Source organism: Macaca thibetana, chromosome 2 (assembly GCF_024542745.1).
Source record: "Macaca thibetana thibetana isolate TM-01 chromosome 2, ASM2454274v1, whole genome shotgun sequence".
NCBI classification, from domain to species: Eukaryota; Metazoa; Chordata; class Mammalia; order Primates; family Cercopithecidae; genus Macaca; species Macaca thibetana.
Window position 1 is genome coordinate 67,126,746 of NC_065579.1, and position 26,370 is coordinate 67,153,115.

Sequence of the window (26,370 nt, forward strand, 5' to 3'; positions counted from 1 at the left end):
ACAGAGCAATAATAACTAAGGAGATTCAAACAGCAGTGAAAATGTTTTTCATGAAAGAAATGCCAAGAACCTGATGGCTTCACTGCTAAATTCTACCGGACACTTAACAAAACAAAACACGACTAACACCAATTAAAGAAAAAAAAATTTACAAAACAATCAAAGAGGTAGTAATATTTTCTAACTCTTTTCATGAGACTAACTTATCCTGATGCTAAAGTCACATGGGGGCATCAAAAGAAAAGTAAACTATAGGTCAACATTCTCAATGAACACAGATGCAAACATCCTCAACAAAATACTAGCAAGCCAAATTCTATAACACCTTGAAAGGACACACTTTAGAAGCAGTGATAGCTTTACTTATTCTTTTCATGTTTGCATACTTTTAATTTCTTTCTCTTAACTACTCTGACAAGGATTTATAATACTATGCTAAATAGCAGTGGTGACAATGGGCATCTTCTGCTGTTTCAGATCTCAAATAAATTCAAATTTTTCATCAGTGGGTATTATATAAGCTGTTGGTTTGTTTTCTATGGCCTTTATTGTATTGAAGTACATTTCTTCCATATCTAATTTGCTGATTATTTTTATTATAAAACAATCCTGTCAATCAGTGTAAAGACTTAAACCAAAAACCTAAAACTGTAAAACTACTAGAGGAAACCATAGGGAATAAAACTACATGAACTTTGTCTGGGCAATAATTTTTTTTTTAGCTTTGACATCAACAGTGTAGGCAACAAAAGCAAAAATATACAAATAAGATTACATTAGAATAAAAACATTCTCCATAATAAAGGAAATTATTAACAGAGTGAAGTATACATTAGTCCATTTTTATTTCTATAAAGACATACCTGAGGCTAGGTAATTTATAAAGAAAAAAAGTTTATTTGACTCACAGTTCTGAAGGCTATACAAGAAGTATGTCACCACCATCTGCTTCTGGTGAGGACTTTAGGAAGCTTTCAATCATAGAGAAAGGCAAAGGAGGAGAAAGTGTGTCACACAGTGACAAAACAAGAAAGAGAAAAGAAAAAGAGGGAGGTCCCAGACTTTTCAACAATCAGATCTCATGTGAACTAATTGAGGATGAACTCACCCATTACTAAGGGGTGGTTACCAAAGCCAGTCCATGAGACATCTGCCTCCACAACCCAAATACTTCCCAGCAGAAGCCACCTCTAACCTGAGATTTGGAGAGGGCAAATATTCAAACTATATCAAGAGATAACATACAGACTGGAAGAAGATATTTGAAAGCCATACATTTGATAAGGAATTAATATCCAAAATACATAAGGAACTTAAACAACTCTACAGAAGAAAAAACAAATAATCCAATGAAGAAATGGACAAACTATCTAAATAGATATATATCAAAAGGTATACAAATGATTAACAGATACATTCAGTAATGCTCAACATCACTAATCATTAAAGGGGATCAAATTAAAACCACAGTGATATAGTAGTTGGGTACTATACATTGCAGTATTGCTAAGTCAACACATAGCAAGTGTTACCATCACATAAAAATGTCAAATATTTGAGGTGATGGGTAAGTTAGTTTGCTTGATTTATTTAGTATTGCATTAAAGGGTGATAAACTCACTTCTTACCCTATAAATATATCCAACTATAATTTACCAATCAATATATTTTTAAAATGTTAAAATACCCTTTTTTGTAGAGATTGCTGGGGTTCACTTTGGGTGCAGTATTTGTGGGAAGCCCAGGTTTATGTCTTCCACTACTGTGATAGAACATATCACTGCTTTTAAACAACAGATTTTTTTTTCTTTTTTCTTTTTTCTTTTTTATTATACTTTAAATTCTGGGGTACATGTGCAGAACATACAGTTTTGTTACATAGGTATACACAAAGTACCATTTAAAAATAAAATCTTCTAGATTTTTTAAAAATAGGTCCACCATTTGCTGTTTCTTTGAGATAGTTTCTATTGTTTTTTTTTTTTCCTTTGAATAATCATCCTTTATTTTTTGTTTTAGCCTGCTTTGTAATTTTTGTTGTTGTTGTTAAAATTGGATGATTGAATCTAACAATGTGGTAACTCTGAAAATCAGATTCTCCCCATTCCCCGGGGATTTTTTTTTTTTTTTCTTGTGGTCTGATTGCATCCTGAGGCTCATCCTGAAGTGAAAACTGAAGGTCTTCTCAGGTCTTTTTTAAGCCTGCACCTTTCCCTGGGAATACACAGTGACTCTCTAATTTCCTCAAGATACATAATTGATTTTAATGTCCTAGTCAATAATGGCTTAGAACATGGGAAAAGGAGATACATTAAAGGAGAAAGAAAGGCTCCAGCTCTACAATTCCCCTGGAAGTAGGAGGAGGGTGTTCGGTAATGGTTGCTGTCTCAGTTTATGATATGGTTTGGCTGCGTCCCCACCAAAATCTCAACTTGAATTGTAGTTCCCATAATCTCCATGTGTCATGGGGGGATCCCAGTGGGAGGGTAATTTAATCATGGGGCAGTTTACTTCATGCTGTTCTCATGAATGTGAGTTACTACTCATGAGTTCTGATGGTTTTACAAAGGACTTTTCCCCCTTTTGCTTGGTAGTTCTCCTTGCTGTCACCATGTGAAAAAGGATGTGTTTGCTTCCCCTTCTGCCATGAATGTAACTTTCCTGAGGCCTCCCCAGCCACGCTGAACTGTGAGCCAATTAAATCTCTTTCCTTTTAAATTACCCAGTCTTGAATATGTCTTTATTAGCAGCATGAGAATGGGCTAATACAAGAAATTGGTACTGGTAGAGTGCTGCTATAAGGATACCTGGAATTGTGGAAGTGACTTTTGAACTGAGTAACAGGCAGAGGCTGAAACAGCTTAGAGGATTCAGAAGAGGAAAGGAAAGTATGGGGAAGTTTAGAACTTCCTAGAGACTTGTTGATTGCCTTTGACCAAAATGCTGACAATGATATGAACAATGAAGTCCAGCTGAGGTGATCTCAGATGGAGATGAGGAACTTGGGAACTGGAGTAAAGTTCACTCTTGCTATGCAAAGAGACTGACAGCTTTTGATTCATGCCTTAGAGATCTGAAGAACTTTGAACCTGAGAGAGATTATTTGGGGTCTCCAGCATAAGACATTTCTAAGGGATAAAGTGTTCAAGAAGAAGCAGAGCATAAAAGTTTGAAAAATTTGCAGCCTGGTGATGTGATAAAAAAGAAAAACCCATTTCCTGGGGAAAAATTCAAGCCAGATACATAAATTTTCATAAGTAACAAGGAGCTGAATGTTAATCATCAAGACAATAAGGAAAATGTCTCCAGGGCATGTCAGAGACCTTCATGACAGGCCATCCCATCACAGGCCTGGAGGCCTAGGAGGGAAAAATGGTTTTCTGGGCTGGGTCCAGGGTTCTGCTGTTGTGTGCAGCCTCAAGACAGCATCCAGCTACTCCAGCTACGGCTAAAAGGCACCAAGGTACAACTCAGGATGTTGATTCAAAAGGTACAAGCCCCCAGTCTTGACATCTTGAATGTTGCATTGGTCCTTTGGGTGGGAAGAATATAAGAATTGAAGTTTGGGAACCTCTGCTGAGATTTTAGAGGATGTATGGAAAGGCATGTATATACATAGCAGAGCCCTCATGGAGAATCTCTGCTAAGGCAGTGAAGAAGGGTATTGTGGGGTTGGAGCCCCCACACAGAGTTCCCCATTAAAGCGCTGCCTAGTAGAACTGTGAGAAGAGGGTCACCATCCTCCAAACCCCCGAATGGGAGATCCACTGACAGCTTGCACCATGTGTCTGCAAAAGTCACAGACAATGTCAGCCTATGAAATCAGCCAGGACAGGGGCTGTACCCTGCAAAGCCTCAGAGGCAGAGCTGTCTAAGGTTGTGGGAGCCCACCTCTTGCATCAGCATGACTTGAATATGAGACCTGGAGTCAAAGGAGATTATTTTAGAACTTTAAGATTTAATTACTGCCCTATTGGATTTCAGACTTGCATGGGGTCTGTAGTCCCTTTGTTTTGGCCAATTTCTCCCATTTGGAATGGGTGTATTTACCCAATGCTATATCCGCATTGTATCTAGGAAGTAACAAACTTGTTTATACAGACATTGGCAGAAGAGACTTGCCTGTCTCAGATGAGACATTGGACTTGGACTTAGAGTTAATTCTGAAATGAATTAAGTCTTTCGAGTAACTGTTGGAAAGGCATGACTGGGTTTTAAAATGTGAGGCTATAATATTTCAGAGGGGCCCAGGGCAGAATGATATGGTTTGGTTGTATCGCCACCAAAATATAATCTTGAATTGTAGTTCCCATAATCACCACATATCATGAGAGGGACCCAGTAGGAAGTAATTTAATCATAGGGGCAGTTACCCTTATGCTGTTCTCATGACAGTGAGTGAGTTTTCACTAGACCTGATGGTTTTATAAGGGACTTTTTCCCCTTTTGATCAGCATTTCTCCTTGTGCCACCATGTGAAGGACATGTTTGCTTCCTCTTCTGCCATGATTGTAAGTTTTCTGAGCCCTCACCAGCCATGCTGAACTGTGAGTCAATTAAACCTCTTTTCTTTATAAATTACCTAGTCTCAGGTATATCTTTATAAGCAGTGTGAGAATGGACTAATATAGTCTATTTGGGCTACTATAACAAAAATATCACAAACTGGGTGATTTATAAACAATATACCTTAATTTCTCAGAGTTTTGGAAGCTGAGAACACTAACATCATGGCCCTGGCAGATTTGGTGTCTGGTGAGGGGCTTCTTCCTTATGTGATGAAAGCAGTGACAGATCTTTCTTGGGCCTCTTTTACAAGACACTTATTCCCTAAGGACAAACTAACCTCCCCAAAGGCCCCACCTTCAAATATTATAACCTTAGAGATTAGGATTTCAACATAAACATTTGGGGCAACACAAATATTCTGTTATAGCATTCCACTTCTGAACTCCCAAATTCTATGCTCTTCATACATGAAAAAGGCATTCATTTCACCACAGTAGGCTGAAAAGTCCTAACTTGTTCGATTATCAACTTAAAAGTTTGAAGTATTATCGAAATATTTTCTAACTCAGATATGGGTGAGACTTAAGGTATCTTTAGTATTGATGCAAATTGATCTTGGGTTGTAAAACTCTGAAATTAAACATGTTTTATAAGGTGGGCAAAAAAATCCAGACATTTCCATTCCAAACGAGAGAAACAAAAATGAAACAAATGACAGGCTTCACGCAGATCTAAGACACAACATTCAATCTTAAGAATTAAGAATAATCTTATTTGACTCTCTTCTTTGGCTTGATGCTCTGCCTTTGGTCCACTAATGGCTGTAGATCCACTTTCAGACCCACTGCAGTGGAGAACCTGGACCTACACCTTCTGTGTAGGAGTAGGACTCATGGTTTTGCTGAGTGAAGGCCACATCACAGCTCTCACAGGTTGGAATAAAATGCCTACCATTTTTCCATGCTGGAATCACTTGCTGAGACCTCCACAGATTTCAGGTCCTGGAAGTGGCCCTGCTACCACAGCTTCACTGGGAACAGCACTTGCTGCATTGTGGCCTGCTGGAGCCACACACCTGGAGCAGTGGAAGAACATGGCAGTAAAGTGTAAGTAGTGAAGCCCAAGATGTGAAGCAGGGCTGGACAGCAGCTTCCTCTCTGTTGTACTTCTTCAGCTCTTGATACCCACTTCCTGGTAGCCATTTTTTAGTCCATTCAGGCTGTTATAACCATATATGCCAAAACTGGGTAGTTTATGGACAATAAGAATTTATTTGCACATTTCTGGAGCAGTCCAACATCATGGCACCACCAGAATGGTGTCTGATGAGGGACACTTCCTCATAGACAGTGTTTTCTTGCTTTGTCTTCACATGATGGAAGGGGTGAGAGTTCTGTCTCATGCATTGTTTTATAGGAACACTAATCCCATTCATGAGGATTCCACCTTCATGACTTAATCTGCACTGAAAGTTTCCACCACTTAGTACTATTACTTTAAGTAATAGGCAGGATTTCAATGTATGAATTTTGGGGAAATACAAACATTCAGATTATAGCTACATATCTATATCATATCCAAATAGGCAGGATTTCAATGTATGAATTTTGGGGAAATACAAACATTCAGATTATAGCTACATATCTATATCATATCCATCTCTATATCTACACCTCTTTAATGAGAGGTAGCAGTCAATGATCAGAACACAGATCCCTGATTTGGAGGGAACAGAGTCCTTATTGCCCATGGTGGCTCCTGCAAGCTATGAAAGCTGCTCTAGGAACATGTGTGCAGTCACTTGCATGGGGTATAGGTGTAGAGGATAATGAGTGCTGTAAACTAAGAGCTGAAATTGACTAAATTAACCACAATTTTCTATCCAAACCTTCCCCTAGAAGTTGCAAAGCATCAATAGACTCCATAGTTCCAAAATAGTTATATCAGACAAACTGCCAGTGCAATTACTTTCTATGTGGTTAAACAGATTCCTTGTACTTCCTAGGACCTTCCATCTTCCCAGGACCTGTTGTTTCTTTTTCTCTTTTTTACCTAAGAACATCATGCTCTATTAACCAACTTCCCAAATTACTGTGGATCAAGCTTTTTTGACTGTCCATTTGGTTATAGTAATTATGACATCTTGACTTCTGATGATTAAGCATTACCACTTGACACTCATTAATTTGAAGCTGTGACAACTCCATCAATATTAACGAGCCTAGCTCTTCATTGCTTTACCTACCATCAGCCAGGACCTGCAGAGGAAAACTGCCAATCTTCCTAGCAACACTGCCACCCATCTCACCAACACAATTCTGATGAACTTTCTTAATGGTGTATCTTCTGAGCCCTCTCATGGAACATAAATTTTGTTGCATCACAGTTGACTATCAAATCAGATTACCATTTATTTCTTTGAGAGAGGGAAGGTATAGTTCCTCAAAAAGAAGTTAATTACATTTTGGGATTATTTTTAAAATGCATGATAGGGACTATAGATTTAAATCAAGGGCATTTTTATTTGCATAGCACAACACTATGAAAGAGAAAATTCACTTCAGAATTTTAAAACTTGACCCAGTATATTATGATCAAAGCTTGAGTGCACTGACACATAACCTTATATCATAGTACATAAGATTTTAAAAAAAGATAACGTAATGGCATAAACATTTGTTTCATCCTACAGTGGCCAACCAAGAAGCTATTTTGTTATTTAATATGACTGTGAAATGAGAACTAGTGTAAGTCCCTGCTGCCTATCGTCCTCTTAGGAAACAAACCAAAGAGGATTAATACAAATCCCTTGATAATTCTGGAAGTGTGAGAGGAGATTTATTTCATATTATTGATTTAAGTTTCTGGCAAGAGGTAATTTCCAGTTACCCATACCAAATATTCTTACCACAATATTGTAATGAAGACAGAGAATTAGATACCCAAACTCATCTTATGCCTTCAAATATTCTTTCTGCTTCTACAGCGTAGTGAGAATATAAAAAAAATTAATAAATATCCAAATAAAGCATAAAATATTACCCAGAATTGAGAGTTAGATGCTTGTCATGGAGTGTTAGTAGCAAAAGGGGAAGAAGCTGTAGACTTGAGAATGTGAAATTGATGGGTAAAGTGGGAGTGATCAATGGTAAGTATGGGACTCAGAGACCAGTAGTGGCAGCAATAGCTGAGGCCGGAAGCTGAGTCAATGGGGATAGATTATTTAACTCTTCAGATTTATCACCATGGATTGTTTATGTTAAAAGGAGAGATATATTAATCATCACTTACTATACATATCTGCCACAATCCCTGTGGCATATTGTATCATGTCCACAATACATATAAGCCACAATACCTGTCAATGTTGAAAGAACATAAGAACAATGAACTAGAAGATGCTGAATTTAACTAAGCCCCCATCTATTCCTAGATCTGAATCTAATATTTAAACTACTTGGTTGAGGTGAACTGGCAAGATCAAATTGTTATTAGAAATGGGGTTGATTTTTAGAGTGAAAGTTTATAAAATTTCCTATTTGTGCAATTATATGGTCTACAGAATGTTGCTTCACATGTTTAGCAAAAGATTTATGAAATGGAAACAGCCTGTTGTTGATTTTAAACACTGCCTATACTACTGAAAGAGAGAAAACTAGATTTCCAGAGATACTTTTACTAAAATGCCTTAAAAGCTAATTTAACATTATATTTTTATTAAAATGTATATAACATACAAAGTAAATGCTATATGACTGGCTAGAGTAGAGTAGATTGTGGCAGAACATTATTGCTGGTTAAGAACTAGAAAAGTAAGAAGAGAGAAATAGAGGGAGAGAAGAAAGGAAGGAGGGAAGGAAGGAAGGAAGGAAGGAAGGAAGGAAGGAAGGAAGGAAGGAAGGAAGGAAGGAAGGAAGGAAGGAAGGAAGGGAGGGAGGGAGGGAGGGAGGGAGGGAGGGAGGGAGGGAGGGAAGGAGGGAGCGAGGGAAGGAGGGAGGGAGTGAGGGAGGGGAAAGGAAGGAAAGAAAAGAAGTAAGGCAGTTCGGCCAAGCACTTGTTTTGAGGGCACCTGAGAGCTACTGAGGCAACCGGGACTTGAAAGTCTAGAGCAAAGGAAATTAAGAAATATAAATGTATGAATCAAAATTTTCTGAGTAGCCTTCCCATCATGGATTGTGCTTAATTTTGAGTAAGGTATATGTCTAGAAACTCAGAGAGAATATTCCATTTAAAATATGGAGAAGCCAACAAAATTTAGGAAAAGATTATAGTGCTGATGTCAAAAATTGGATTTTAGACATTTTCAGGTAACAGGACTGGAGGCGACATGATCCAGAGAGAAGACAGGAACCTTTCTCAGCAAGTTTTTCCCCTCAAAGCATTAGCTGATTTCTTAATGTGCTAAGAGCCAGACATTAAGAATCTAGCAGAAAGTCAATAAAAAGCACACCAGAATTTTTGCAGTCTCACATTGCTGAGAAAATAAAAATTGGAGTTCAGCACTTATACACTGTTGGTGGGAATGTAAATTAGTCCAGCCACTGTGAAAAGCAGTCTGGAGATTTCTCAAACACCTTAAAACAGAGCTATCATTTGATCCATCAATCCCATACCTGTGTATATAACCAAAAGAAAATAAATTATTCTACCAAAAGACACACGCTCTCCTATGTTCATTGCTGCGCTATTCACAGTGGCAAAGTCATGAAATCAACCCAGGAGCCCATAAAAGGTAGATTGAATAAAGAAATTGTTGTATGTATATGCCATGGGTTGCTATACAGTCATAAAAAACAAATGAAATCACATCCTTTCCAGCAACATGGATGAAGCTGGAGGCCATAATTCTAAACAATTTATTTCAGAACAGAAAACCAAATATTGCATGTTCTCATTTATAAGGGGAAGCTAAACATGGATCATGTATGAACATAAATGTGGAAACAATAGATGCTGTGGACTACCAAATGGTGGAGAGAGGGACTGGGTTAAAGAAATCTCCCATTAGGTGCTATGCTCACTACGTGGATGTGGAATCCATTCTCCAAACCTCAGCATCATGCAATATTCCCATGTAACAAATCTGCACATGTACTTCCTGTATCTAAAATAAAAGTAGGAAAAAAATGGAGTTCAGGACTTGTCAAAGAGGAAGGCCTCTACTACCTATGCAAAATTCCACTTGGGACCTAGTGAGACTTAATCTTAAGAATATCAAGAAATGTGAAGGGACTAAGATTTTACCTGATAAGGAAGCCTGCTATAGTTTCACAGATGCTGGCAGAATACATGAGACTCCTGAATTTGAGACAATGACTTTTATTACTCATAGCACAGCAGACAGTGCATTATCTTTGGTTACTATTTCCCCTTAAGTCACATAGGAGCAATATGAAATCAGGTGTAGAGAGACAAAACAGTGTGTCTGTGCCACAAGTGAGAATTCTTAAGCTTAGAATGCTGCCAGTCTCCTAAGGGACTTAAGAGCAAACTTGCCTAACTTGTACCTTTAAGTGAAATAATGCCAATATTATTTTGAGCAGAAAAAACAACAAAAAAGCAAACAAAAACATCTACTGATTTTTAGCCTGGCAAGAAAAACTAACTTTATCTTCCAGGACTATTTTCTACACAAACATACTTAAAAATACAGTTTGGAAGAAAACTGTCATTAGACATGCAGAAATGCCATGGAATGAAACAAGTAAACTGATCGTTACAAAACTGACAAGCCAAGCTCAAGCCAGGTCAGTCTGGGACTGTATTAAGCTGACATCCCCCAACTCAGGGCACCTATCAAAAAATAAGATGAACTCTCACTCGAGAAGGAAAGCATAATCTGACAACATGCAATTTTTTATACAAAATGTCTGGTAGTGAAGATTACCAGGCATACAATTAGACCAGAAAAAATAAAAAAAAAATGGAGCCATAGATACAGATCTAAAAATAACCTAATTTTTGATTTACAGAATGCAAATGAGAAATCACGGTAATTTAGTAGTTGGCAATTATCTTCCTTTGGGTAAATATTTATGTTTGTTATATGTTTATTGTGCCTTTTATATTTATTTAAAACTAAAAAGAAATTAAGGTATGAATGAAATAGTCTATACATGTAAAATACACATTTTGGGAAACTTTTTTTTTTTTTTTTTTTGACATGGAGTCTTGCTCTGTCTCCCAGGCTGGAGTGCAGTGGTGCAATCTCTGCTCACTGTACGCTCCACCTCCTGGGTTAAAGCCATTCTTTGCCTCAGCCTCCCAAGTAGCTCAGATTTCAGGCGCCTGCCACCATACTCAGCTAATTTTTGTACTTTTAGTAGAGATGGAGTTTCACTATGTTGGCCATGCTGGTCTTGAACTCCCGACCTCGTGATCCAAATAGCTCAGCCTCCCAAAGTGCTGGGATTACAGGTATGAGCCACCATGCTCTGCCTTGGGAAACTCCTTTCTAGGCAGACCATATCAGCAATTAAGCTTATTATATATTCTGAAAGTATTAATTTAAAAAATGTAATTTCACCATATAAGAAATATTATATTAAATGTACATGTTGAAAGCTATCATAAAATAAATACTAAATGCAAAAAACTCTATTTGGTATTTTGAAAGATGAAAAAAAGAATAACTTATGCTTTCCAAGAGATTGTATTATTTTACAAATGTCACAAAATATATGTAAGCAACAAAACATGATGCATGTGTGAAAATACCAATAGGTCAACAAAGGAAGAAGAAAAATTAAAAATATTGAAAGGCATATTTCAAGATGACATGAATTTTAATACTTATTATGACTATAAACATAAAGTGATAAAATTCAATAGTAAAATATTAAAAGTTAAATTGAGCTAAAAAGATTTTTTCTGTCTGTGTGGGCTCTTGTAGGCCTAAATTAAAATTCCTCTCTACATCAGAGTTTTAAATATCTTTAGGAACTAAGTTGCCCTGTACCCACCGTGTTCCCAGTACTTGTGTTAGATGTCTCCAATTCTAAACTCTAGGCTCACATTTTGCCAAGGTGAAAGAAGGGCCCACAATTATTTCTTGGCCAAAATTACCATATATATTAATTGTAATTCCAATTTTACCTGCAAGAATATAAATTTGAGGCATGGACATTTCAGTAATGTATAAGTAAACTTGCTAAATTCTATTTGGGACATTTAAAAAACCATACCGGTAATTAAAAATGTATACATGGAATCAATTTATCTACATTCAAAGTGTGTATGTTCCCTTTGAATAGACAATCAGGCAAGCAGACATCTAATTAATTATTCCTGGTGGATGTTAAGGTAATCATTTATTATTTTCAAAACTCAAATGAAGAAAAAAGCAATAATTTTCATTGCTTTCCTTAACAAAATATGTTAAAGTAGGGCAGGCGTTTCGCGAGGAAACAGGGCATGGTTACTTGCAGATGACTCAAAGCAATACAAATAGGACCAAACACATTATCACACATTATCACAAGGACATGTCCCCTACTAGCAAAGAACTGTTACAACAGGTTATAACAATGAAGACAGATTATAGATATATTGTTTAGGCACAGATAAGAATATGCTAACAAAGAACAAACTGCAAGTGGATAAGTCCACAAATGGTTAAATCCAAGATGGCTGAAAACTTGACTAGCTGCTGACCCTTGACTGCTTTATGCCCCCATTACCATAACATTTCCATGGGGAAACCTCATACTCCCATCATATACCTGATGCCATGACAGTTTCAGATCAAATATATTTAGTAAAAACAACAAAAAAAGGATGACACTGATTCTGGGAATTGCCCAATCATTTCCTGGAACAGGCTTCCCTTTATTGTAGAAAATTATCTGCCTTCATTATGCTAAAAGAAGGAATTAACAGAATGTATTAGAAATTGAAAGACAAATTGTGAGCAGAAACCACAGGACATTGCAAAGTTATGTGAAGACAGAAGGGAAGTACCACAAAGAGGGGAGAAAAGCAGAGATTTAGTTACAACATTGTTTGTGATATTGTAACAATCCTGTCTGTGAGTTCTGGTAGTCTGAATTCTGAGATCAGATTTTCCTAACTTTCAAGGTAATACTAACAATGAACTAGTATCATCTGATGTTACTTAATAACATCTCTGTTTCTTACAACCTGAAAAGGTACTCCTTACATACAAACATATGCATAAATCCAAGAAAAGGTTATCACATACAAACATACACATAAATCCATAGACTAGGAGTATGCAATATAGTTAGAAAGCTGAAAGCTGAATTAAATTTCTTTACATTGTCGTTCATCGAATGACTGTCATCTAAATAATTTTTGTTTGTTTTAGTCAGATTACTGTATTTCAGTAAGTATATTTTCCTTAATTTGTTGTTTTTCTTCTCATAGGTTCATGATATTGCTGTATTAGTGCCACTATGATTAAACTGTCTTTATAAGCTCTAAATATAGTATTAGTTTCTGAAGGAAGAATAGTTTCTTAGAAATATTTAAACATTATTTCATACTTTAAGATTAAATAGTATGTAAGATAGGCAATGGTTAAAAGAAAAAACTTTAGCTGAATTAAATTTAAATAGTTTAATTGAACAAGAAACAATTCACAAATCAGGCAGCCTCCCAAGCCAGAGTAGGCTCAGAAACTTCAGCACAATCACATTGTAGAAAAAGTTTTATGAGCAGAAAAAGTAAAGTGATATAATGAAAATGGAAGTAAGGGAAAGACACAGCTGGATTGGATATTTGAACATAGTTTGAACAGTTGGCCACCTTTGGGCAAAACTCAGTGATTGGCACAAGAGTAGACTACAATCTGTGTATAACTTCGTTTAGGTTTTAGTTCACAATGTACAGAGAAACCTTTAAGCCAAACTTAAAGTATTTAAGGAGGCAGTTTTAGGCTAAACTTGATTTCACAATTCACACCTTTTGGTCATCCAAAATGGGTCTTCTCAACTCCCCCTTTCCTTCTCAATTTTGAGAGGATGAACCAAATTGTAGTCATTGATGTTACTATTACCATTGTAAATGTGCTTATTTGGTCTTGAAATCCAGTAGGAAATAGCAGAACAGTGGGTTTTATAAGGTGGGAATAAGGACTTCAGGTTATTTTTTTGTAAAGGTGAGAAGAAAGAGTACCTTTTTATGATAGAATGTCCTGTTTACATGAGAAAAAGAGAAAAAGAACATGGTCTCTTCTAGGACCTATGTATTTCCTTAAAACCTACTCTTGATTATGTCAAATGCAGAAATTTAGCATGAATGACTCCATTTTGGTTTGATCTGGACTGTTGGAGCCTAGTGCATGAGCTCAGTCCAAAACAATGGCCTCCCATAACTTTATGTAAAAATTTCTCTCCATTTGGTCACACTCTCACTTAGAGTGATCAAAACTTAGGACCTTAGCACCACTCTCAGATACCATCATTTTGGGTTTCTGGCTTCAACACATCATCCATACATTATGGTGCCCTGATGGTCACACACTTTTTTTTTTTCCGCTCTTGTCATTTCAGTTTAACGTTCTAAAGAGACCATTTAACATTCTAAAAGTGGTTGCATGCAAACATTTAAAACTTTTGAGAGAACATGGTGCACCAGGGAGACTACTATTATGACTATCAGGAGGACAATATCAAGAGTTTGAATTATGCTCCTTGGCCAGGGTCCCTATAAACCAAATCACCTAAAATTAAATAGATCAAGGAATGAGTTCGATAAAGAGTCTGCTTGCTTTAACTAAGTAGACTGTTTGTTAATCCCCTACAATTGAATCTCTATCATACCTAATGTGATGTATTTTTCCATGGAAAACTAGTGCCAACAGCTGCACAGATACTTCTCTGTTTAGCTAGTAAGTAATCTAGACCAATTCTATTATTTAGAATAACTTTCACAAGAAAATTTAAAGTCTGTTGTGCAACCATAGCCTTTATAGTAAAATCTGCTATAGGGTCTATCATGAGGCTAAATTTTTAATCATTGTCTCCTTTACTCCAAACTCTCTGAGAAAGAAAAGACCTAAAAAATGGTTCCCTTTTAGAAGAGTAAACCCTGGAAATATTCTCTTTAACCTATGTCTCTTTAACAGAAAAATGTCTGTTTCTTACTGATTATGAGACAGTGTATGTACCAATAAAATGTCTCACCTACATTAGGCCTTCATCTTGCATCTATTAAGGCATACAGTTATCCATGTATAAGGCTGGCTGCAAGAATCTTTACAAATAAAATTATATCTTATAAGTCTGTACAACGGAACTCCTTTCATTTCTATTGTTCATAGAGGCATAAGGAAGGGTAAAAATGGAAAGATAAGAGTATTATGATAGTAGATAAATCTTGATTGTATCTTGAGAAAAAGCTGTTCACATTAAGGATGACTTGTTCTGTGGAAAAACTTTCCTGGTTAGCTTTACCTTAAGGTTTCTAAGGGATGTACTGTTCTAAGAGTGTGGAGAGACCCTTCTGAGTTGTTAGAGTATGAATCCAAAGTTCAATGTCCTGAAGTTTTGCTGCAGTATGGATAGCAAGGGCAGTTTCTCTGATGTTCTCAGAAGATTCAACCTTCAGGTTCTCAGTTGTTAAGGGAGTAGATTGTCCTCAGTCAGTAAAACATGAAAAGCTTTCTTTACCTGGTGAAAATACACTGTGTTTTAATGAGCTACTGTTAAAACATCAGCCCTCTTGCATGAAAAAGCTTTTATACAACCAGAAAATATGCATTGAAAATGATGATTGAATGAAAATACTCTACAAATATTTAAATGGTTCATCAGGTAGTGGAATGTACCTGAAGTTTTCATTATCTTCTCAGGAGTATGAATTTGAAAAACCAAATATTGGTCATAAAGTACTTTAGCAATTTAGAAGTCACCATTCATATATACATACAAAGCTTTTCATATATGTACATGTGTGTGTATATACATATTTACATTTATATATATTAAATATATTTACACATATTTATATTTATATATATAGCTCAAAGTTTTCAATAACAAAAGCTTTAAGGACTCAGAAAAGACATGGCAGTCATCCTGGTTCTCATGAGTCCATTCTTGACATTGGACTTATGTCTTCTTGAATACCAATTGTTTCTCTAATTAAGTTATGTAACACTAATAACTGATAGGTTATCATAGGTAATTTGACTTAGACCATGGAGTTCATTCAAATTCTATATCTAAACAATTTCAGTATTGGTTGATTTACCATGAAAATCTGGGAAAGTATTTTCTTGTTATTCAATTTTTTTTTTTTTTTTTTTTTTTTTCCTGCTTGGGTTAGCAGTTTTATCAACCAGTCAGACTTTTCATTACAGTTTCAGGAATTCTTACCCAGTTCAAATGATACGATTCTAAAGTTATCAGATGCCTGTATTCAAGAGTGCTTTTCAGGATTCTTTTTATCCTTTCATGAACCTCCTTAAAGACACGGTATTTTAGATTTTTTTTTTTCTTTTTCTTTTTCTTTTTTTTTTTTTTTTTTTTTTTTTTTTTTTTTTTTTTGAGATGGAGTCTTGCTCTGTCACCAGGATGGAGTGAAGTGACACAATCTCAGCTCACTGCAACCTCCACATCCTGGGTTCAAGTTACTCTCCTGGCTCAGCTTCCCAAGAGGCTGGAACTATAGGCACATGCAATCACGCCCAGCTAATTTTTGTATTTTTAGTAGAGATGTGGTTTCACCATGTTGACCAGGATGGTCTCAATCTCTTGACCTCATGATACGCTCACCTCAACCTTCCAAAATGCTGGGATTACAGGCGTGAGCCACCACACCCGGCCTATTTTAGGATTTAACATGCTTGTCAAGGTTTCAGAAACTGCATCAGAATTAAGCAATAAACCATGGGATTGACTTTCAACAGTCAAAGACACAATTGACAAGAAAATTTGGTTATTTTTGTGGTCTACAATAACTTAATCATATAATTATGATTGATAACATATAATCAGACATATTAGCATTTTTAAAATCTCATAGAATTTTAGATCATGTATTAATAACATTCATTAAAATATAACCTGAAGAAGGTTAAACATTATTTATTATTTGACAATGCTTCCCATGTAACTTAACATGTCAAATAATCCTGTTTATCTCTCTTTTGGATGATTCAGGGGCCCTCGCAGCATCCCAAATTTAGAGGTCAAAATATAATTGGATTTGAAGCTGAAATTTGATTTTGAAAAGACTGCATCAATTATGTCAAAGGCTTAAAACACTTGAACAAAAAAGGATCACAGATCACTGTAAAACAATAGTCATTTATTTAACAAGAGTGATAATGAAAATATTTTTAAAAACAAAAACCTATAATGGACATAGAGTTTTCAAAATAATCAGAAGCTGTAAGATATCATGATGATACAGAATCTCTCTCTTCTTCTTTCCTCTCTTTTGTGGTTTGCTCAAAAGATGAATAAAAATATTTTGCTGTGTCTTATTAACACTACATAAAATTTTTGTTCAAAATAGAAAACCAAATTTTGCTTTGTATTAGTGTATTATGAATACTAAAACTAATTGCAATAAAACCTCATAACTTTATTGAATTTGTCATCTTTAACCACATTAAAATTCCATAAACCTTTCACTTTACATTTTTCTGCACCTTTCTATATTCATCTTATTTTATCTATTTTTTTACTCCAGTGTGAATCTTTAAACAAATTTAAGCCAGAAAAATACATATTTTATGACTTCATTACTTTCCTCATCAAAAATATATTTTACTTCTGTTTATATACTCTGTATACAGAATTGTTTCTCTTATATCTAGTAGTTTTAAACTCTTAGTAACTCTAATTTCTGTTGAGAACACTAGAAAGTAATTTTTAACTATTTTATATTTATGTTTCTAGATGAAAACCATTTTATAATTGTTTTAGAAAATAATTGTTCAAATTATTGTTTATTAACAGATCTAAATATGTTTAGCTTTTCTTTTCCATATGAATATAAATTTCAAGGTATATAGAGCTAAACTTATATTTAATAATTCATATTTCAATATCTTAACTTACTGATGACTCAGACTTGTGATTATCTATTACTTAATTTAATATAACATGATTGTAAGATTTTATTTATTTATTTTCATTTTTTGAGATGGAGTCTTTCTCTGTTGCCCAAGTTGGAGTGAAGTGGCATGATCTCGGCTCACTGCAACCTCCGACTACTGGGTTCAAGCACTTCTCCTGCCTCAGCCTCCCTAGTAACTGGGATTACAAGTGTGCGCCACTGTGCCCAGCTAATTTTTGTATTTTCAGTAGAGACAGGATTTCACCATGTTGACTGGCTCGTCTCAGAGTCTTGACCTCAGATAATCAGACAACCTTGACCTCCCAAAGTGCTGAGATTATAGGTGTGAGCCATTGCACCCAGCCTATGACTTTAAGATCTTAAATTACAGAAAACAATTTTGAAGCCATGACACTGGTAGCTTCCTTAATGTCTCTTCCCAGTAATTCTAGGTCCCAAAATGTCACATGGCACTCAGGACGACTTGAAGGTAAAGGCCTAAATCCATTAGGACCAAAGACAAAGCTGTGAAGACTACACTCGGAATATCAAAAATAGTCAGAAGACAAAACAGGGAAAGCAGAGGGAGAAGGGGTCATTCTGGCTAGCAGCTGCTGATATAGGCACTGACAACATGTGTCCAGACCTCATCATGGCCACCTATCCAGACCCCTGAATCCAGAGACTCTAAATCAAAGACAAAAGCTTATAGTCAGATAAAACAATTATCAAATTATATTTGGCTGATCATTTTGAAATAATTTCTATTTTATCAACATTTTAAAAACTAGCTTTAAAAAGAGTCAAAATAGCCAGTGCAATTCCAAGCAAGAAGAATAAACTGAAGGCATCATGCTACCCAACTTCAAACTATACTACAGGTGTATAATAACTAAAACAGCATGGCACTGGTTCAAAAACAGACACACAGACCAATAGAACAGATTAGAGAACCAGGAACTAAGACCACACACCTGCTACAACTATCTGATCTTTGACAAACCTGATAACGAGTAACGAGAAAAAGATTCCCTGTTCAATAAATAGTGCTGGGATAACTGGCTAGCCATATGCAAAAGATTGAAACTAGACCCTTTCCTTACACCATATATAAACATTAACTTAAGATGAATTAAAACTTAAATGTAAAACCTAAACCTCTAAAAACCCTGGAAGACAACCTAAACAATACCATTCAAGACATAGGCACAGGCATATATCTCATGACAAAGATGCCAAAAACAATTGCAAGGAAAGGAAAAATTGCCAAGTGGAATCTAATGAAACTAAAGGGCTTCTGCACAGCAAAATAAACTATCAACAAACAGACAACCTACAGAAGGGGAGAAAATATTTGAAACTCTGCCTCTGACAAAGGTCTAATATCCAGCATTTATAAGGAACTTAAACAAATTTACAAGAAAAAAATTAAAAAGTGGGCAAAGGACATGAACAGACACTTTTCAAAAGAAGACATACATGTAGCCAAGGAGCATACGAAGAAAAGCTCAGCATCACTAATCATTAGAGCAATGCAAACCCAAATCACTATGAGATACCTTATTATATCAGTCAGAATGGCTATTATTAAAAAGTGAAAAAAATAACAGATTCTGGTGAGATTGTGGAGAATAAGGAACTTTTATACACTGTTGGTGGGAGTGTAAATGAGTACAGCCATTGTGGGAGATAGTATGGGGATTCCTTAAAGACTTAAAGACAGAAATAGAAGTTGACCTACCAATCCCATTGCTGGGTACATACCCAAAGGAATATAAATCGATCTATTATAAAGACACTTGCATAAGTATGTTCAACACAGCACTATTCACAACAGCAAATACATGGAATCAACCTAAATGGTTATCAACAATAGACTGGATAAACAAAATTTGGTCCATATATACTGTGGAATACTATGCAACCATAAAAGAGAACAAGATCATATCCTTTGCAGGCATATGGATAGAGCTGGAGGCCATTATCCTTAGCAAACTAACTGAGGAACGGAAAAGCAAATACTGCATATTCTCACTTATAAATGGAAGCTAAATGATGAGAACACATGGAAGTACAGAGGGAAACAATACACATTGGAATTTTCAGATGGTAGAGGGTGGGAGGATGGAGATGATCAGGAACAATACGTAATGGATACTAGGCTTAGTTCCTCTGTAATGAAATAATCTGTACATGAAACCCCGATGATACAAGTTTACCTGTGTGAGATACCTGTACTTCTACCCCTGAACTTAAAAGTTAAAATATAATAAAATATCCCTCAATTAAAAAATGAACAATAAAAACTAATTTTATTTACCAAATACCACATACACAAAACACTATAGACATAAAATACACAGAAGCAGACAGTATGAATCTTTTTTTTTTTTTTTTTTTTTTTAATGCTTTAAGTGCTAGGGTACATGTACATAACATGCAGGTTTGTCACATATGTATACTTGTGCCATGTTGGCGTGCTGCACCCATCAACTCGTCAGCCCCCATAAACTCATCATTTACATCAGGTATAACTCCCAATGCAATCCCTCCCCCCTCCCCCCTCCCCCCTCCCCATGATAGGCCCCGGTGTATGATGTTCCCCTTCCTGAGTCCAAGTGATCTCAATGTTCAGTTCCCACCTATGAGTGAGAACATGTGGTGTTTGGTTTTCTGATCTTGTGATAGTTTGCCAAGAATGATGGTTTCCAGCTGCATCCATGTGCCTACAAAGGACACAAACTCATCCTTTTCTATGGCTGTATAGTATTCCATGGTGTATATGAGCCACATTTTCTTAATCCAGTCTGTCACTGATGGACATTTGGGTTGATTCCAAGTCTTTGCTATTGTGAATAGTGCCTCAATAAACATACATGTGCATGTGTCTTTATAGCAGCATGATTTATAATCCTTTGGGTATATACCCAGTAATGGGATGGCTGGGTCATATGGTACTTCTAGTTCTAGATCCTTGAGGAATCACCATACTGTTTTCCATAATGGTTGAACTAGTTTACAATCCCACCAACAGTGTAAAAGTGTTCCTATTTCTCCACATCCTCTCCAGCACCTGTTGTTTCCTGACATTTTAATGATCGCCATTCTAACTGGTGTGAGATGGTATCTCATTGTGGTTTTGATTTGCGTTTCTCTGATGGCCAATGATGATGAGTATTTTTTGACGAGTCTGTTGGCTGTATGAATGTCTTCTTTTGAGAACTGTCTGTTCATATCCTTTGCCCACTTTTTCATGGGGTTGTTTGTTTTTTTCTTGTAAATTTGCTTGGGTTCTTTGTAGGTTCTGGATATTAGCCCTTTGTCAGATGAGTAGATTGCAAAAATTTTCTCCCATTCTGTAGGTTGCCTGTTCACTCTGATGGTAGTTTCTTTTGCCGTGTAGAAGCTCTTTAGTTTAATGAGATCCCATTTGTCAATTCTGGCTTTTGTTGTCATTGCTTTTGGTGTTTTAGACATGAAGTCCTTGCCCATTCCTATGTCCTGAATGGTATTACTCAGGTTTTCTTCTAGGGATTTTATGGTATTAGGTCTAACATTTAAGTCTCTAATACATCTTGAATTAATTTTCGTATAAGGAGTAAGCAAAGGATCCAGTTTCAGCTTTCTACTTATGGCTAGCCAATTTTCCCAGCACCATTTATTAAATAGGGAATCCTTTCCCCATTTCTTGTTTTTGTCAGGTTTGTAAAAGATCAGATGGCTGTAGATGTGTGGTATTATTTCTGAGGGCTCTGTTCTGTTCCATTGGTCTATATCTCTGTTTTGGTACCAGTACCATGCTATTTTGGTTACTGTAGACTTGTAGTATAGTTTGAAGTCAGGTAATGTGATGCCACCAGCTTTGTTCTTTTAACTTAGGATTGTCTTGGAGATGCGGGCTCTTTTTTGGTTCCATATGAACTTTAAAGCAGTTTTTTTTTTTTCCAATTCTGTGAAGAAACTCATTGGTAGCTTGATAGGAATGGCATTGAATCTATAAATTACCTTGGGCAGTATGGCCATTTTCACGATATTGATTCTTGTTATCCATGAGCATGGTATGTTCTTCCATTTGTTTGTGTCCTCTTTTATTTCACTGAGCAGTGGTTTGTTGTTCTCCTTGAAGAGGTCCTTTACATCCCTTGTAAGTTGGATTCCTAGGTGTTTTATTCTCTTAGAAGCAATTCTGAATGGAAGTTCATTCCTGATTTGGCTCTCTGTCTGTCTGTCACTGGTGTATAAGAATGCTTGTGATTTATGCACATTGATTTTGTATCCTGAGACTTTGCTGAAGTTTCTTATCAGCTTAAGGAGATTTTGGGCTGAGACAATGGAGTTTTCTAAATATACAATCATGTCATCTGCAAAGAGGGACAATTTGACTTCTTCTTTTCCTAACTGAATACCCTTGATTTCTTTCTCTTCCCTGATTGCCCTAGCCAGAATTTCCAACACTATGTTGAATAGGAGTGGTGAGAGAGGGCATCCCTGTCTTGTGCCAGTTTTCAAAGGGAATTTTTCCAGTTCTTGCCCATTCAGTATGATATTGGCTGTGGGTTTGTCATTAATAGCTCTTATTATTTTGAGATACGTTCCATCAATACTGAATTTATTGAGCACTTTTAGCATGAAGGGCTGTTGAATTTTGTCAAAGGCCTTTTCTGCATCTATTGAGATAATCATGTGGTTTTTGTCTTTGATTCTGTTTATATGCTGGTTACGTTTATTGATTTGTGTATGTTGAACTAGCCTTGCATCCCAGGGATGAAACCCACTTGATCATGGTGGATAAGCTTTTTGATGTGCTGCTGGATCCGGTATGCCAGTATTTTATTGAGGATTTTTGCATCAATGTTCATCAGGAATATAGGTCTAAAACTCTCTTTTTTTGTTGTTGTGTCTCTGCCAGGTTTTGGTATCAGGATGATGTTGGCCTCATAAAATGAGTTAGGGAAGATTCCCTCTTTTTCTATTGATTGGAATAGTTTCAGAAGGAATGGTACCAGCTCCTCCTAGTACCTCTGGCAGAATTCAGCTGTGAATCCATCGGGTCCTGGACTTTTTTTGTTTGGTAGGCTATTAATTATTGCCTCAATTTCAGAGCCTGCTATTGGTCTATTCAGGGATTCAGCTTCTTCCTGGTTTAGTCTTGGGAGAGTGTAAGTGTCCAGGAAATTATCCATTTCTTCTAGATTTTCTAGTTTATTTGCATGGAGGTGTTTATAGTATTCTCTGATGGTAGTTTGTATTTCTGTGGGGTCAGTGGTGATATCCCCTTTATCATTTTTTATTGCATCTATTTGATTCTTCTCTCTTTTCTTCTTTATTAGTCTTGCTAGCGGCCTGTCAATTTTGTTGATCTTTACAAAAAACCAATTCCTGGATTGATTGATTTTTTGGAGGGTTTTTTGTGTCTCTATCTCCTTCAGTTCTGCTCTGATCTTAGTTATTTCTTGCCTTCTGCTAGTTTTTGAATGTGTTTGCTCTTGCTTCTCTAGTCTTTTAATTGTCATGTCAGAGTGTCAATTTTAGATCTTTCCAGCTTTCTCTTGTGGGCATTTAGTGCTATAAATTTCCCTCTAGACACTGCTTTAAATGTGTCTCAGAGATTCTAGTATGTTGTATTTTTGTTCTTATTGGTTTCAAAGAACATCTTTATTTCTGCCTTCATTTCGTTATGCACCCAGTAGTCATTCAGGAGCAGGTTATTCAGTTTCCATGTAGTTGAGCTGTTTTGATTGAGTTTCTTAGTCCTGAGTTCTAGTTTGATTGCACTGTGGTCTGAGAGACAGTTTCCGTTCTTGTACATTTGCTGAGGAGTGCTTTATTTCCAATTATGTGGTCAATTTTGGAGTAAGTGTGTTGTGGTGCTGAGAAGAATGTATATTCTGTTGATTTGGGGTGGAGAGTTCTGTAGATGTCTATTAGGTCTGCTTGCTGCAGAGATGAGTTCAATTCCTGGATATCCTTGTTAACTTTCTGTCTCGTTGATCTGTCTAATGTTGACAGTGGGGTGTTGAAGTCTCCCATTATTATTGTATGGGATTCTAAGTCTCTTTGTAAGTCTCTAAGGACTTGTTTTATAAAACTGGGTGCTCCTGTATTGAGTGCATATATATTTAGGATAGTTAGCTCTTCCTGTTGAATTGATCCCTTTACCATTATGTAATGGCCTTCTTTGTCTCTTTTGATCTTTGATGGTTTAAAGTCTGTTTTATCAGAGACTAGTATTGCAACCCCTGCTTTTTTTTCTTCTCCATTTTCTTGGTAGATCTTCCTCCATCCCTTTATTTTGAGCCTACGTATGTCTCTACATGTAAGATGGGTCTCCTGAATACAGCAGACTGATGGGTCTTGACTCTTTATCCAGTTTGCCAGTCTGTGTCTTTTAACTGGACCATTTAGTTTATTTACATTTAAGGTTAATATTGTTATGTGTGAACTTGATCCTGCCATTATGATATTAACTGGTTATTTTGCTCGTTAGTTGTTGCAGTTTCTTCCTAGACTCGGTGGTCTTTACATTTTGGCATGTTTTTGCAAGGGCTGGTACTGGTTATTCCTTTCCATGTTTAGTGCTTCCTTCAGGGTCTCTTGTAAGGCAGGCCTGGTGGTGACAAAATCTCTAAGCATTTGCTTGTCTGTAAAGGATTTTATTTCTCCTTCACTTATGAAACTTAGTTTGGCTGGATATGAAATTCTGGGTTTAAAATTCTTTTCTTTAAGAATGTTGAATATTGGCCCCTACTCTCTTCTGGCTTGTAGAGTTTCTGCTGAGAGATCTGCTGTTAGTCTCATGGGCTTCCCTTTTTGTGTAACCTGGCCTTTCTCTCTGGCTGCCCTTAACATTTTTTCCTTCATTTCAACTTTGCTGAATCTGGCAATTATGTGTCTTGGAGTTGCTCTTCTCGAGGAGTATCTTTGTGGCGTTCTCTGTATTTCCTGAATTTGAATATTGGCCTGCCCTACTAGGTTGGGGAAGTTCTCCTGGATGATATCCTGAAGAGTGTTTTCCAACTTGGTTCCATTTTCCCCCTCACTTTCAGGCACCCCAATCAGACGTAGATTTGGTCTTTTTACATAATCCCATACTTCTTGCAGGCTTTGTTCATTTCTTTTTCTTCTTTTTTCTTTTGGTTTCTCTTCTCGCTTCATTTCATTCATTTGATCCTCAATCACTGATACTATTTCTTCCAGTTGATCGAGTCGGTTACTGAAGCTTATGCATTTGTTACGTATTTCTCATGTCTTGGTTTTCATCTCTATTCATTTATGGCTTTCTCTGCATTAATTATTCTAGTTCTCAATTCTTCCACTCTTTTTTCAAGATTTTTAGTTTCTTTGCACTGGGTATGTAATTTCTCCTTTAGCTCTGAGAAGTTTGATGGACTGAAGCCTTCTTCTCTCATCTCGTCAAAGTCATTCTCTGTCCAGCTTTGATCCATTGCTGGCGATGAGCTGCGTTCCTTTGCAGGGGGAGATGTGCTCTTACTTTTTGAATTTCCAGCTTTTCTGCCCTGCTTTTTCCCCATCTTTGTGGTTTTATCTGCCTCTGGTCTTTGATGATGGTGATGTACTGATGGGGTTTTGGTGTGGGTGTCCTTCCTGTTTGTTAGTTTTCCTTCTAACAGTCAGGACCCTTAGCTGTAGGTCTGTTGGAGATTGCTTGAGGTCCACTCCAGACCCTGTTTGCCTGGGTATCAGCAGCAGAGGCTGCAGAAGATAGAATATTGCTGAACAGCGAGTGTACCTGTCTGATTCTTGCTTTGGAAGCTTCCTCTCACGTGTGTACTCCACTGTGTGAGGTGTGGGGTGTTGGTCTGCCCCTAGTGGGGGATATCTCCCAGTTAGGCTACTCAGGGGTCAGGGACCCACTTGAACAGACAGTCCATCCGTTCTCAGATCTCAACCTCCATGTTGTGAGATCCACTGCTCTCTTCAATGCTGTCAGACAGAGTCGTCTGCATCTGCAGAGGTTTCTGCTGCTTTTGTTGTTGTTGTTGTTGGTTAGCTGTGCCCTGTCCCCAGAGGTGGAGTCTACAGAGACTTGCAGGCCTCCTTGAGCTGCTGTGAGCTCCACCCAGTTCAAGCTTCCCAGTGGCTTTGTTTACCTACTTAAGCCTCTGCAATGGCAGTCACTCCTCCCCCAGCCTGGCTGCTGCCTTGCAGTTAGATCGAAGACTGCTGTGCTAGCAATGAGGGAGGCTCCCTGGGCATGGGACCCTCCCAGCCAGGTGTGGGATATAGTCTCCTGGTGTGCTCATTTGCTAAGACCCTTGGTAAAGCACAGTATTAGGGTGAGAGTTACCCGATTTTCCAGGTGTTGTGTGTCTCAGTTCCCCTGGCTAGGAAAAGGGATTCCCTTCCCCCTTGTGCTTCCCAGATGAGGCGATGCCTCGACTAGCTTCAGCTCTCACTGGTCGGGCTGCAGCAGCTGACCAGCACCGATTGTCTGGCAATCGCTAGTAAGATGAACCCAGTACCTCAGTTGAAAACGTAGAAATCACCTGTCTTCTGTGTCGCTCACGCTGGGAGCTGGAGACTGGAGCTGTTCCTATTCGGCCATCTTGCTCCGCCCCAATCGACATTATGACTCTTATAAAAGATTTTTATTTACTGGCTTTTAAATAGACTTTCTTTTCCCCATTTGGCCTATCACTCTTCGAATTACCTGTTTCATTTCCTTAAGCAATTGTTAACTAGACGACAAATTTGCATTTCTAAAGGTACAACCCTTAGGTGGAACAAAACAAATTATTTTTTTATAAGCACAGCGCTAAGATTCTAGGCCTAAATAGTGTATCATCATTTGCTCAAACCAAGGAAATAAAA